This window comes from Archocentrus centrarchus, chromosome 22 (assembly GCF_007364275.1).
Source record: "Archocentrus centrarchus isolate MPI-CPG fArcCen1 chromosome 22, fArcCen1, whole genome shotgun sequence".
Taxonomy (NCBI): domain Eukaryota; kingdom Metazoa; phylum Chordata; class Actinopteri; order Cichliformes; family Cichlidae; genus Archocentrus; species Archocentrus centrarchus.
In genome coordinates, this window is record NC_044367.1 from 20,180,667 (window position 1) to 20,195,880 (window position 15,214).

Sequence of the window (15,214 nt, forward strand, 5' to 3'; positions counted from 1 at the left end):
AAACAGGTGCTGGAGTGTGAGTTGGGGAGTGAGTGGGGAAAGAGTCCAGGGGTCGGGGCGCCACTAGGGAAGGGAAAGAGGGTGGTTAAAGTCTATTTCACAGTATAATTGAATTTAATAGTGCGAGCTGGATTGTCTCAGGCTTACTTTACAATCCAGGAGATGGTTGCTGGGAGATTGGGAAACTAAGATGCTGCGACGGTCCAGAGAGTGCTAAGAGTCGGAGGGCGAGCAGGCAGGCCGGAGAGTGACGACCAGATAGTGTCCACACTCTTAACCCAGATATTAATTGTAATTAAACGTTTTAGTAATCATTACTTATTCTTTCGTCTTTGGTAAAAATGTTGTCCCATTACTAAATCAAATTAGTTAACTGTACGTTTCTACACAAATATAGAGTGTAATGAACTTGTTAAGCAGAGATTACTAAAGATATTATGTTTTTGAAGTGAAGGGGCGGGGCATATTCAAACTGCTGCAACATGCACCGTGGCAAGTTCAACGGCTCCTGACTGGTAAGTGTGAAGAATAACTATTTTAAATAATACTAGCTATTTCTTTGCTTAAAAGATAGCTGAGTTCCATGTGCAGCTATAACTGAAAATTATAGTTACAGCCTACTGCCACCATTATCAACACTTTGTAAAGGTAAAGTGAGGGGTTTTGGAATCGAAGTTAAATATCGCGAGTGGAGTGGCGAGCGCGAATGTTAGCATTGGCTTAGTGTTAGCGTACTGACGAGTCTCAGTTTATAACGGACAGTTACTTTAGGAGAGATGTAGTTTGCTGAAATAAACCTTTACTACACCAAGTTTAAGCCGAGTGTATCCTGTCTCTGAGAGTAATTTTTTTTAATTGAAAAAGCCGCTCCAGTAGTGTCAAGACAGCTAAATGCTATCGTTAGCTTAGTGTTTCACATCGTTCGTAACAGCATGTGCTTGTGTTAACATAGTACACGTTTTTTTCTATACGGTTTCGTATGTACTGAAATGTAATGGTCGGACACAAAGGTTGAAATCTTGTATGACTAAAGAGCTGAGGCTAAGGTTATCGCCAGTTGTTCTTCTTCACCTCTGCAGACTCTTAAAATACAGAACTGACAACAAGTTAGAAACGTTATTAAACCTGTCAGTTGTCTGCAGACAGAAGGGTAAGCCTAACTCATTCGGCAATATTTTAACTCTAATGTGAAACGGGAAAACAAAATTTTCAGGCTGAGAACAGAAATTTCAAAGGGAGACAGTATTTAAAAGTACCATATTTCCTTGATCGCTGATGACATGGTTGTGGACAAGTGTGCTAAAATCTTTATTATTTTTTGTTCTTACAGGTCCGTGTGAAGATGCAGTGGAAGTGCAAATACTGTGAGTTTACATCAGAGAAAAGGGGTTACCTCTTAAAACATTACAGGCTAAAACATGGAAGCTACACCAGAACTGTACCATTCATTTCCTTGCTTACACCAAGAGTGTTTATGCACATTTAAGTCCATCAGTGCACTTAGGGTCCACTTATCCAAAATTCACCAGAAAGACCAAGATGCACAACTGTGTGAAACACTGACCTTTCACTGTCAGTCCTGTGATTTTTCTGCTGCTTGCACAGAGGCAGTTTTTATCACTCACTTGCGGAGTACACATTTAAAAGTTAATCACAGAGTCCACTGTCCATATAATGGGTGTAACTTAATACTACTGTGTACTCCACATTCAATGCACACAGAAGTAAACAGCACAGAACAGGCAATTGGAAGATGTTCAAACCAGAAATAGTGTCTGGTAGTGAAACCAATGAAGTGGCAGAAGAGGAACCTGGGCCCCCAAACAACACTGTTGATTTAGAAGGCAGCGAAGAGTCCAGCGATGAAGAGCATCATGATCTTGGGAAACAGTTGGAGCACAACCTAGCTGCTCTTTTTTTAAAGATGCAAACCATCCTCCACATTCCACAAAGTTCTATCGATGAAGTTATACAACAGCTCCTACATTTACGTGAACTGTCCCAACCACTGCTGCACAATTCAGTCAAGGACATTTGAAGCTACACACAGATGTAGATGATTCAACTGTGAAACAAGTAGTCAGGGCTGCCTCAGAGAGCAATATCATACTAAAGTATTGTGGCAAGGGTGGCTCCTTATCAACCTCTAAAAGGAGAGCAGCATATGTAAACAAAAACTTTGATGTGGTTATGCCAGTTGAGTACTTTATTGCCAGGGAAAATAAATCCAGTGCTGTATATGTTCCTATAAATGCCATGTTACAGAAAATGTTGAACAGGGCAGACATTTTAGATAAAGCTCTTCCAGTACAAAAACATGTGCCACATGAGTACAGTACATACAGAGATGGTTTGTACTGTAAAGAAAATGGCCCCTTAACAGCGAGGAATTCAGAATCGCTGTTGGACTTTACACAGATGATTTTGAAGTGTCTAATCCATTCGGGACATCTAAGAAAAAACATAAAATGAGTGCAGTGTATTGGGTGCTTGCCAATGTGCCATCAAAATATAGGTCCACACTCCAGTCCATTCAACTTGGCTCTTTTATGTAAAGCCTCTGATGTAAAAGAATATGGCTATGCTAAAACTCTTCATCCTCTGATCAGGATCTGGTTTCTTTGGAGCAAGATGGCCTAAATGTTGAGAAGTTGGGAGCATGTGTCAAAGGCACAGTGTTGTATGTGGCTGCTGATAACTTGGCTGCTCATTCTTTTGCAGGATTCTTGAGAGCTTTGGAGTGGACAAGTTCTGCAGGTTCTGCATGGCAACGATGAGTGAGATCCAAGACAAGGAGGTAAGCTCAGGCTCTTTTGAACCCCGAACTGCAGACATTCACAACAAACAGGTACAGGAGGTACAGCAGGATCCCACTTTGGCAAAACAGTATGGTGTAAAGGGACGATGTGTACTAACTGACAGTCTGGAGCACTTTCATGTTGTTCATGGCTATCCCCCTGACATCCTACACGACTTTTTTGAAGGGGTTGTTCCTGTTGAGTTATCACTCTGCATTTCAGAACTGATTTCTAAGAAATATTTCACATTAGAAACACTGAACCATGCTATCACATCTTTTGCATATGCTTTTCATGACAAAACTGACCAGCCTCAGCCTATTGCCCAAGGCTTCTCTACCAAAGGGACCATAGGTGGAAATGGCCATGAGAACTGGGCTCTAATCAGGTTGCTCCCACTTCTCATTGGCCATAAAGTGCCTGAAGGGGGACGATGCCTGGAACGTTCTGATGCTCCTTAAAGATATTGTTGAATTGGCTGTAGCAACAAGGCACACTGAAGAGTCTATACATTTCTTTGAATGCAAAGTGTCAGAACACAGAGAACTGTTGCAAACTACATTCCCAAATTTCAAATTGCGTCCAAAACACCACTTCATTGAGCATTATCCTGAGATGATTAAGGCATTGGCCCACTGTCAGATGTCTGGACAATGCGTTTCGAGGGAAAACATAAATTCTTCAAGCGGGTCATTCGTAATGCACACAACTTCAGACATGTGGCACTTACACTGGCTGTAAAGCATCAGAAAATGATGGCTTACTGTTTGGACACAAGTTCGTTTTTCAAGCCCTCAGTTGAGCTGGACAAGGTTACCACAGCACTGATCACATCTTTCCCCGAGAATGTCCAACAAGTTTTCTGCAATAGAGTACCCCAACTTACAAAGGTTATGGTTGCATCATCAGTCTCTGTAGATGGAATTAGATATTATGCTGATATGATACTCTGTTGGTTCATGTTCAGGCCTCCCCAAATTTCAAACAGATCAAGCAGATTGTGGCAATAAACACAGAGATCTTGTTTGTCTGCAATACAATGATGGCATGGTACCATGAACATGTCAGATCATTTGAACTCTGTGGCAGCACAAATCCCTCTTTATGTGTGGTGGAACTAAAAGAGCTGAATGATGTTTTCCCTCTGTCAGCATACAGATTTGGAGAAAATTCAGTAGTGACACTCACTCGTTATATTCTGTGTTGAGAAACCACAAGTGTTGTCAGTCCTAGCATTGCTCTAGATAGAGTCTAAATGTAAGCCTAATTGGTAATTTTGTATCTTTTTTTATAAGCCTTATGTTAAACTGAATATCTATGTCTTTGTGTATATATTTCTAATAAGCTATTTTTTTTATTTCCAAGATGGCAGCACACCAGAAGATGACCTTGAGAGTAATTTTCACAGAGACGGATATAAGAAAGGTTGTTCTGAATACGAGACCCACTACAGTGGAGGATTTGATAGGCAAGCTTAAAGATCACTGGGACTTAATTTTAACTTCAGTCTCCAGTACCAAGATCCTGAATTCAATTATGAAGTGTGCAATCTGACAGATATCGAAGATCTTCCTGAAAAACCAACAGTCAAGGTCATCCCTCTACTTGAGTTGGTATCTGTCTCAACATCTGAAGAAATCTTGAGTGGCACACCCAGTGTAGCAGATACAGAGATCCTCTCTACATCCTCGCAGGAGCGACAGAAACAGTGGCCAGATTGTTTTGATATCCCAGATTTTTCTGTTGATGTAGCATATAGACTTAGGCAAGCAGATCATCAGTTTCTTCGTGATGGTACGCACCTGAAAGTAACAAAAGAGCTGAAACATGAGATTCTTGAAAGATTGGCAGAGAGCATGTATAGTTGCACAGCATACCCAAATAATGCTCAGTTTGAAAGTGTTGCACAAGCCCTCATAAGCAAGCACCCCTCTCTCCAGGAGCGAGGCTCAACCAGTCGCTGTAGTGGCTGGAAAAATAGTCTAAAATTTAAAATGGCTAATTACAGAACAAAGCGCAGAAGATCAGGGTGCCTTGATGTAGCAGTAAATGCAGGGAAATGAGGAGGGCATTCAACTGAAGGAGAACCAGCCAACAAGAACATCAAGAAAGGCGAGATCAACTTCTTACCCAACTTTCCAGAGGGATTTAATCAGGTAGCCCTTGAGGGTGCCCACAAAGACTTGGTTAATGAAATGCAGAAGAGAACACCAAATGGACAGCTTGTGAAAGAGAAGATGGATCTGACATTTGCATTGAGAAGAAAAGAGGTGGTGGAGTCAGAACCTGCTGTATGTGAGATGGTGGAACGTTGGCCTGCTCTTTTCACAGAAGATCAGGTTAGTTCATTCATGATTAAGATAATGAGAACTTTTTTTAAATATGTGTCTGTGTTTCTCTTAGGAAACTGCCTTTATAAAACCTAAAAATATTTATCTGTTAGCCATTCCCACTGTCAGCAAAAAAAGTAATTTTACCATGCAGGACATGGGAGTTGCTATCTACAGCTGCCTTTATCTTTTTTGGTAAGGAATATTGTATATTGAGTTAGTCATTATTGTGAAATCAATCCCAACACCCTGATGCAGAACTCTGATTTCAGATTATTCTGAAGAGGTTTATCATCTATTAATTCCCTGTTCACAGTACGCTATCCTGCTTATTAAAAGGTTACTTGCCAACAAAAATATATAATTTGACGCAAAATATTAATAGTCTGTTATATGTAGCAATGGTCTGCTACACAAAAGTAACACAATACCACAAACAATCAGGGCAGTAGAAAAGCAACTCCTGTGTTGTGCGCGGTACAAAGTTTTTGTCAAAGACGTTTGACTAGAATAACTGAAATATCCCCAAATTTAAAGTGTAAAGTGAGTGAGTTGAAGGGGCTTTGTGTTTTACAGCTGACCATGTCCACACCTGTGCAATTTTATTGCTGGCCTCACTCTGGTGCTTCCACCTTCAGTTATTAGCTGTAAAGATGTAATATTGGAGCATTTTCTGTATTTTGCAGGTATGCATGGAGTTCAACAGGATTGTTGGCAAGAATCTCAAACAGGAATTCTATGAGAGCATTGATCGGCACAGTCCTCGTCTTATCGAGATTTTTCGATCCAAGAGAGGGAACATTGGCCAAATGTTGACACAGCTTTCCCAACAAACAAAGGTTGGTCCTATTATGCACTTGCATTGTGTGCAACAGCTCATGTAATGACTTGGCTTTAAGTCCAACTGTGTTCATTTTCATGCTTCCCATAGATTGTTGAAATGATTAAAAGATTTTGAATTTAGGGATGGAAAAACAAGGCTGAGTTTCTGAACTTCACTAAAACCTTCAGAGAACTTCAGTAAAACCTGCTAGTTCTTCTCAGTGTTGTAACAGTGGGTTAATTAACCATGAGCCATGTATTTCTTAAATTTTAGGGAATGTGCCTTCAAAAGTCCTTGATTACCATTAGGGATGCACTGATATTAAAATGTGGGATGATATCGATACCCGATATTAATATTGCTGTTATGGCAGATAACTGATAATGTATACAATATATATATTTCACTACCCTTTCGACACCTTGGAAAAAACAAAACAATCCCACCGCTGACATTGATTCTCTGCTTCAGATGAACTCCTCACAATCTTGCGCTGCATCGCTGTCACATGACCAAAACAAATACCACATGACCAACCTCCTCCCCTGCCCGTCAAGAAGATGGAAATAGATATGGGTTGTTAATATTGACCCAGTTTTATTTATCGGACCAATACTCACATGTTAACAAATGACTAATATTGGCTGATACCGATGTTAATGCCGATATATTGTACATTCGTAATAACGATGCTTAAGAAGGTGTGGGGACTTTATATTGTTTAATACAATCAATTGTGCTTAGTTACTTGCTTATTTTTGTCATTTTACTGCCCAAAAGACTGCAGAGCCAACTGATATTCGAACACTGGTGCTCAGAGGACTTCCTGTTATCCTTGGTGACAACCCCACAGACTTCTACAAACCAGCCTTTGTAAGTAATTTTACTTAAAGACTACCTAAAGGAACAATAACAACTCAATCTTGAATTTTCACTCTTATACATGGTTCTCATGGGTCTTTGAAATACTTTAAATTCTTTAATATTTACTTTGCAATAATGTTTTGCAGCTGTGTTGTATGACCTATTTATCCAAAGTCAGTGTATTACTTGCATTAAGTGCCATTTGACATGGCCCCTGTTTGGAAAAGCAGCAGAGGTACTGGTGTAGGAAACTAAGCAATATACTGCTGTGATCAGTGTTTCTAACAACATTATTTTAGCCACCTAAAAAATCTAGATCAGTGAAATGTACACTATACATAGAATATTTTCACTGCATTACTGTCAGTCAGACCTCTGACATAAAATTACTTTTATATAAGTTGTATAAAGATTCTCCTGCCAAACTTCATAGACAAAATCTGTTTACTTTGCTGAACAGAGGAACGGCTCTTCTACTGCTGCCTCAGTCTGTTCGATTGTGTTATTATTTGGTTGGTTTGAGTTCACTAAACTCACACAGTAGTACACATTAAGGATCAAGGACATGCTAGACTAACAACTCTTGTGTTCTATGAGGTAAAATTACTAATTTTTCCTATGGCATTTGGTTGGCATGAAGAGAGTGCTGTAACTTAATTTTCTAGTCAGATAGGTCCGTTGGACAGCAGTTTGAGATGCTGAAAATAGTATGCGTCCACTAAAACTGATATAAATTTTTGACTTATCTTAAAAATACAAGTTGCAGCAGTAATTGCTTATCTACCTACATTGATCCACCTGCTGCTTCTCCAAAGTGGGGAAAGGCTGACCACCATCTACTGTAGGTAAATATGCTGATGCATCTGTAAGCACCTCATGCAACCCACTTTAAAGGGATAGTTTTTTTTTTATCTTAATTTATATCTTATGCTATGCTGTGTTGGGTTCATGTCAGGATTTGGGCATAGACAGACAGACGTGGGAAAACAGATGGCAGTTCCAGTGATTAAAGAAAACTTGTGAGCATAGTTTTAAATAATTCAAAGGATAAGGTATTGTTCCACTTAGCACTAGCACATGAAGATGCTAGATAGATGTTCTTTTGTGGAGCTCCAACTCATTCAACATTTACACTAGGAAACTAGGGCTGCATAGTATGATAAAACAGATGATATGACAGAAATTTCAATTTGATTGTGGAAGTTATTTCTTTTTATCAATTATTGATGTCACTGAAATATCATTGTTGTGCTCTTGTCATTTATAAAGGACTCAGATGACGATGACTCTTTCTGCAACATTGACATTGGGATCCTCCTCGTTCAACCTGAAGGTGCTGTGCCCTCATCCTCCCTGCATCTCAGTCCAGCCTCACTAAAAATTGTCATTGAGGAGAAGTGGTGATGGACAACATTCAAGACCTGCCAAAAGCTATGTGTCTTCTCTTTGGACTTGCATATGCAATGCATCTCAGTTACCCCATTTCTATGAAGTTCACGTTCCAGTTCATCCAACAGATATTTCTTGAGCTGGGCCACGTTGAACTAAAACCAAAGTTACAAACATTGAAAACCAGCTTGCGATGTAAAGAAATGTCTTGTGTGTTGTTTGTCAGTGAACAGTCAGGGGGTTGAAAATATACTTGAGCAACTTTATCAACTCCATCTGCATTATCTAATGCAGTTCAGTGCAGCAGTACTGCCTCAACTTTATTTCTTAAGAAAGTTTGTAATGTTCAGTTTACAGTGTTATAAGACACATCAATGTCAGGCCACTTGTACTCTACAAAACAGGATTTAGACGTGTATGCTCAGGGCTCCATAGTAATATTTAGTTGATACAGTTAAAGGAAAATTCAGCACTTTTCATATAAATGTCCAGTTTGTGTTGATGGTAAATGTAGTCATTTGAAGCAGTAAATTCAAAATAATGTAATTCCCTCCTCAACAGCAACATTACCGCTTATTTTACAGGTTTTTTCAGTCAATAGCAGCACAGGAATTTATTGCTTCAGTTGATTACATTTACTAACAACACAGACTGTACATTTACATAAAACATGCAAAATTTTCCCTTAAACATAGTTGATCTGTGCATTTTCCAAGTTGGAGATTGTGTCCTATTTTAAGGTGTCCAGTTTTTCCAAAAGGATGCAAATATTTTTGTTGAATGCTGCTGCATTTGTATTCCTCCTCTAAACATGTTAGAATTGAGTTCAAGCACATATGCCTATTTTTACTTGCCTTTTGGATGGCAAACTTTTTTTTGAATGGCTACTGTTTTGATACTTTTTTATACTTGTGAAAAGCATGATGACAAACTATAGTTAAAATTGTCTTTTTGCGTAAGTATTCTGCAAAAAATAAAATATTGGAATATTGAAATGTATTTGATTTATTCTCTTTACAATTTAGTGTTACATTCAATACAACTTGAACATAAAAAGGGTAATAGGAAGAGGGTAAGAGGAAATGTTATTAATCATATTAACAAAATATAAATAGCTTTAAATGTTAAATTGCTTATTTGCTTTACAGTTTAGCTTAAAAGTAATTTTCACTCTTAATCCAAATTAGTTGAGTTTACTAGAAAATCGCGTGGAAACTCGTTGCCTTAAACATTCTAGTTTTTACACAAAGATGAAACTAAACATGTTTAGTTGTGTTAACTTAGAACCTTAGTACAATGTATCAAACATGTTTAGTAGTATTTACTAAAATGGATTAGCTCTCATAAATAGGAAGAAATTTATATGAGCTAATCAATTTTAGTAAAGACTACTAAACATGTTTAGTTTCATCTTTGTGTAAAACTAGAATGGTTTAAGGCAACGAGTTTCCACGCGATTTTCTAGGAAACTCAACTAATTTGGGTTAAGAGTGCAGGTGGTGAGTAATCCGTGTTAGCGACGTCACTGAGAGTGGAAATGGGAAGGCTCTTCAGCTGGTGTGATAAGATGACCACTGAGGTAAAAAGACTGGCAGAGATTGGGTGGCCCCACTGGTCCATAAGTACTGGAACTGGATTGAAAACAGGTGTGGGAAGCCGAAGAGCGGGCCCAAAACTCCACCCTGCTGGGAGGAGCCTGCCTGTGGAAAAAGCCCTAGCCCAAAAGGACACAGCAACATCCCATACCATGATAGTATATATATTTTTTTTATAATACCACTACTTAGACTCCCTACTTGATTGTTGTTCTATCATGAACTGGCTGAATCGGAGACAGTGAACTCAAGAGCAGAACCCAATCAAGAGACCACAGAGGGAATCACTGCAGTAATCCCTGAATCTTTCTGTTAACACGGAGGTTTTAGCCAGGGGTACAGATTAACCAAGCTTAGCAGGTCCGGGTGGGATACTCTAAAAGGGAGGAAAGAAGGGTTAGTCTCAGAAATGTTCTCAGTGCGGATAGCAGTCTGTTCTTAAGGGAAGGAGATGGTGAATGAGGCCTTACTTGGGTTCAGAGTCTGAGGTCCAGATTAGCTAGCCGATCCTTGAGCTGGAAAGAGGTGCTGAAAAATAAAGGCAAGACTGATAAATAAAAACAGAGTGTTTCAAAAGTGCAGAGCAGAGCACTCCATGCAACTCATACAGAAAATTGAATACACAAGCATATCATCCTGAAGAATTATAATTTTTGCTTTCACTCCTAATGATACTTTTGGCTTTAGTTAGAAGAAACATATGGATATAACCTATGGTGATGAAAGCTGATATAGATTTTTCCATGAGTAAAATAAACCAGTGATTGTACTAATTTAGTTAAAACAATAGTTTAAGTTTATTTATCCAAAACAAAGCGAGCATTAACCATCAGGACCTGGTTTAAATCAAACATAGCAGTGTTAGCTGGAAGGTGTATGAAGGAGTATTAGGGCCACATTAAGAAAAAAACAACTGTGCATTTAAAGAATAAAGTCAAAATTTCAAGAAAAAAATACTTTTTGAGAAAAAATTCAAAATTATTTTGAGATTAAAGTTGTCATTTCAAACCAAACAACTGTCGCACTGTGCCAGTCTCCCTATGTGTTACGTCTGCTTGTACCATGTTTGGTTACTTCCTGTTTTATTTTGACAGTCCTTTGTCCTGCACACTTAGTATTTAGTTTTGCTTCCCCTTGTCTCATCTCTGTAATTATGTTCAGCTGTGCTCCTCACCCGTTGTATTTTCCCTCATTGTCCCTTCCCTTGTTCCTCGTTGTTTGTTAATCCTGCTGTGTACCTTTGTGCTTCACATTCATGTTTATGCCTCAAGTTCACGTTAATATCTCAAGTTCATGTTATGTTTCGTCAAGCCAAGTTTCATTATTAAAGCTTTAATTTTACATTAAGCTCCTCACCTTGTGAGTCCTGCATTGGGGTCCTCTGCCTTGCCGGCCACAGCATTACCACTCTGACAGTTTCAGAGGCATTTTACTTTATGTTCTGACTCAGTCGTATAAAGTGTATAGAGAAGGTTGGTAAGAACCTGCAGCAATACTGTTTTTACAGAGCTGACAGGTTTGATTATGGTCGCATAAACATCAGAGGTATGACGGATACAATTTCAGCTAATACTTTTAACTACTGCAATTCAATATAATTTACTCATAAAAAACATCCCCTGGTAACAAATCCCATCTTTTATTCACCATTTCATAGTAAATTTGATGTTTTGACTGAAAGGTGCAAAGTCAGTTTGAGTAAATAAATGATCCTTCGAGTTGGTTGGTTAGAACATAGTTTAAGCTTCTTTTTATTCTGTGGTTTAAACAAAATCAAATAGGAAGTGTTATACAAAGTGTGTAGATTAACAGGATTACATGTGACCATACAGTCACGAGTCCTGTGTGTGTGTCCTCAGCTTGGAGTGAGTGAAATAGTAAAAGATAACAGCTGTGATAGTCTGAAGGTATGTATTTTATGAAACATACACACACACACACACACAGACACACACAAAGCACTTTAAGTCTTTATGGCTCATGATCAGATGGATAGGAAATTACCTTTTAAGAATAACACTAATACAGTGGAGATGATGCAGCAATGCTGAAGTATTAAAATACTACTAACATATTTAGTCTTTATGAGCACTGATGTGTATGTGCAGACTTTTAAGATCAATGCTCATTGGTTCCACACAGCAGGAATACAAAAATATGACTTGGCCATATTGGCAGCTCGTCTGCTTGAATAGTCATCTAGATGAGATTATCAGGAACAGGTGTGTGTTTAGCCTCTGGGTGACTGACTGCTCAGAGGGCAGAAACCAGAGTTGGGCCCAGGCCTGAACCACAGGCCAGGAGACCAAAACAAATGAGAGGGAGAGAGAGAGAGAGAGAAGAAGGGCCATGACAAAATATACTTACAGTAGGCTTTGATCTTCGCAGCATGGAACACAACTAAATGAACCACTGAATGTCTGCTCCATAGTCTCCGATACGATACTCAGTCAAGTGAAGCCACATTAGCACAATGTTACAGCTTTTATTTTTAAAACAATATGTTGCAGACTTTGTCCAGCAAACACAGTTGTGCTACAAAGTAAAACACACGGTCTTTATGAACAGTGGTGTCTCTGTGAACTCTTTTTTTAAGAGTCCCATCACATCCACAAACACACAATACATGAAATAGTCTAAAGATCTTAAATAGTTGTTAAACATGTTGCAGATTCGAGTAGATGAAACACATACACAAACTCTATAAGGAGGAGGAGGGATGATTAAGACAAAGCACCATACACATCAGTGTATTTTCAAATTAAACATTATTTTCATGTTTCTTTGTACCACACACTAACCCGTAGAGCCCTGGAGGGTTTTGCAGTATTAACACAGAGGGAAGAATTATTAGAGAAATATAAAATCCTAAATGGAGTGTTTAAAATGACCTCTTTCGGTAAATACCCAACTGTGCAACTTTAAAAGGAATAGTTAGAGCTGCTTCCCCTTTCAAGGCCATGCAGGGGAAACCTGGCTTCACAATCATTGCAGCAACAACAACAACAACAACAAAACTGTTCAGGGAAACAAGTGGTGGAAACAACGCCACAGCATCATCCCATCAGGGAAGATCTGGGAACCGTACAAGAAAGACCAACCAATGCAACTCTCTAGTACATGAGTGTATTTATTTCAAAGGTTATTATTAAGACATTCAATTCAGTTTGTATGAAGAATTTATTATGAAGATAAATTACAGAACATTTAGAAGCCATAGCTTTTTACTGAACTGGAGAAAAGCAAACGTTTAAAGCTGATTTATCTGCATAATAATTCCAGTTATTTTGTTTAACTTTACAAAAGGTAAACAATTAAAAACAGTCTCTCTGTTATTTGTTGCATAAATACATTATACATAGGGAAAAAATCAGTATTAATTTCTACATGATAAAGACTTAAAATTCAGATTCAAAGAGACAAAAAATGCTGCATGTTTTAATCACTCGTTTGTGTACTACAGTTCCTGCATATGAGCAAAAAGTGATTCAAGACAGAACAAATGTGATACAAAACATTAAAAAAAATGCAACACAGGTACATGAAGAATGAACCACAATAAAATTCAACAAATTTAAACATAAGGTGTCACAGTAAACACTGTAGCCCTGTTTTAAAGTAAAATGCTGATTTTCAGTAGATTTTTAGTTTCTTTGTCTGAAAATGGATTTCACCCTCATATTTCTTTCAGCAGAGGTCATTAACGAGCCGTCTCTCGTGTGTCTGAAGGATTGATAGAAGACGTCTTTTGAGGCATTGCCACCTTCAGGGGACCATTGTAGAGCTCCCTGATCTTCTCCTGAGAGGTTGGCAGACCTCTGATTGTGTCGTAACTTTCTTGGTGGATCACTTGTTCTTTTAGGAGCTCATCCAGTATCGGTCCAACGTTGCTCACATCTCTGGATCAGCTCCACTCTGTGTTTATCCAACAAAGTGGTTTTCTGAGGGAAAAGTTACAGTGATTGGTTTCTTGATGCTCCAGAGCTGCAGAACATGTTTCCTACAATGTTCAGGCTTCATTCAAAATGCAAGAAAACTGCATTTCAAAAATGTATATCACTGAAGTTCTGCAAACAAGACGTTAAGTTCTGTTGATAAAACTGTAAGGATAATTCTTAATTCTGGAATATTTCCCATAATCATGTCTGTTGTGGCTTTATGGGTCTTTGTAAATGTTTACTTTAGTACCAGAAGCTCAGGGAAACACACAGTTGCCACAAACAGAGGACAGAGCAAAACCAACTGCATATTCATGAAAAATACGATTTACTGCACGAATCAGTTTTTAAATATTTGTTTTTAGTTGGACTCATAATAAAAATAGGTCATTTTGACCTAATTGGAATTCTAATTATTATGCTCATACTGGCTGATTTGTTAACATTTTTAACAGACCAGATGGCCGCTCCATGCAGCTTGAGTCTAAAAGAAATTGTTAAAGCAAAAGAAAAACACACAACACACACACACACACACACCCACACACACACACACACACACACACACACACACACCAGACACCTCATCTGCATGAAATCCACAACAAAACCCCCCCAAATTGTTGGATTGTTCAGATGCAGCTGCAAAGAGTGGAGACTAGATTTAACAGCACATCTGAAATGCTGTAATGGCTGTTTGAGCAACGTGAACCAGTGGGCGGAGCACTTGCCAACCTGAGCAATGATATTGTTCCTCTGACAAGTTCTGAATATGGACTGATTGATGAATGCACAACACTCTTTCAAGCGTTTAAGTTTGTAACAGTGGAACATTCAGAGGAGCAGAGTGTCAAAAACTGATATACTCTACAGAATACTGCAGTACAAACTGTCAGCAAAGGTTGAACATGTAGTGCTAAAGCCAACTATACAATCAGGTAAGTTGCAATCACATTAAGTCTTGTATAGTTGGTGCAAAATTGAGCATAAACATCATACAGTGTCGTTAATATTATTAGTATTTAATGTTTTATTTTGTGTTTTGTACACTAGGCTCATACTTTAAGGAAAGCCTGCAGGCCAGATGTGGGACACAGGAATCATCTGGGTATTTGTCCTAAGGTTTATAAATCTTTTGAAAATACTGGTGAAAGCCCAGGAGCAGAAAGGACCCAGACTCTGGAGTGTGCTTCACTGATGTGCTAAGCCACCATATCACCACAGATGGTGAGCAGTTTCAGTTTTTCCTGTCACTTTTAGAGGTGCTGTCAGCTAAACAAATAATGCAAGTAATGTGTTAGTAATGCCTGTGCTGTATAACTAATTATAGTTTTCATTAATTCAGAACCACAGACATCAACATCCTACAGGCAAGCAGCAGAAGTGAAAACAAAACCTTGTATACCTGCAAGAACTGTGCTGAACACATTTTTCTCTATGGCTGAGGAGGTAAAAGAAGCCAACCCAGGTCAGAACA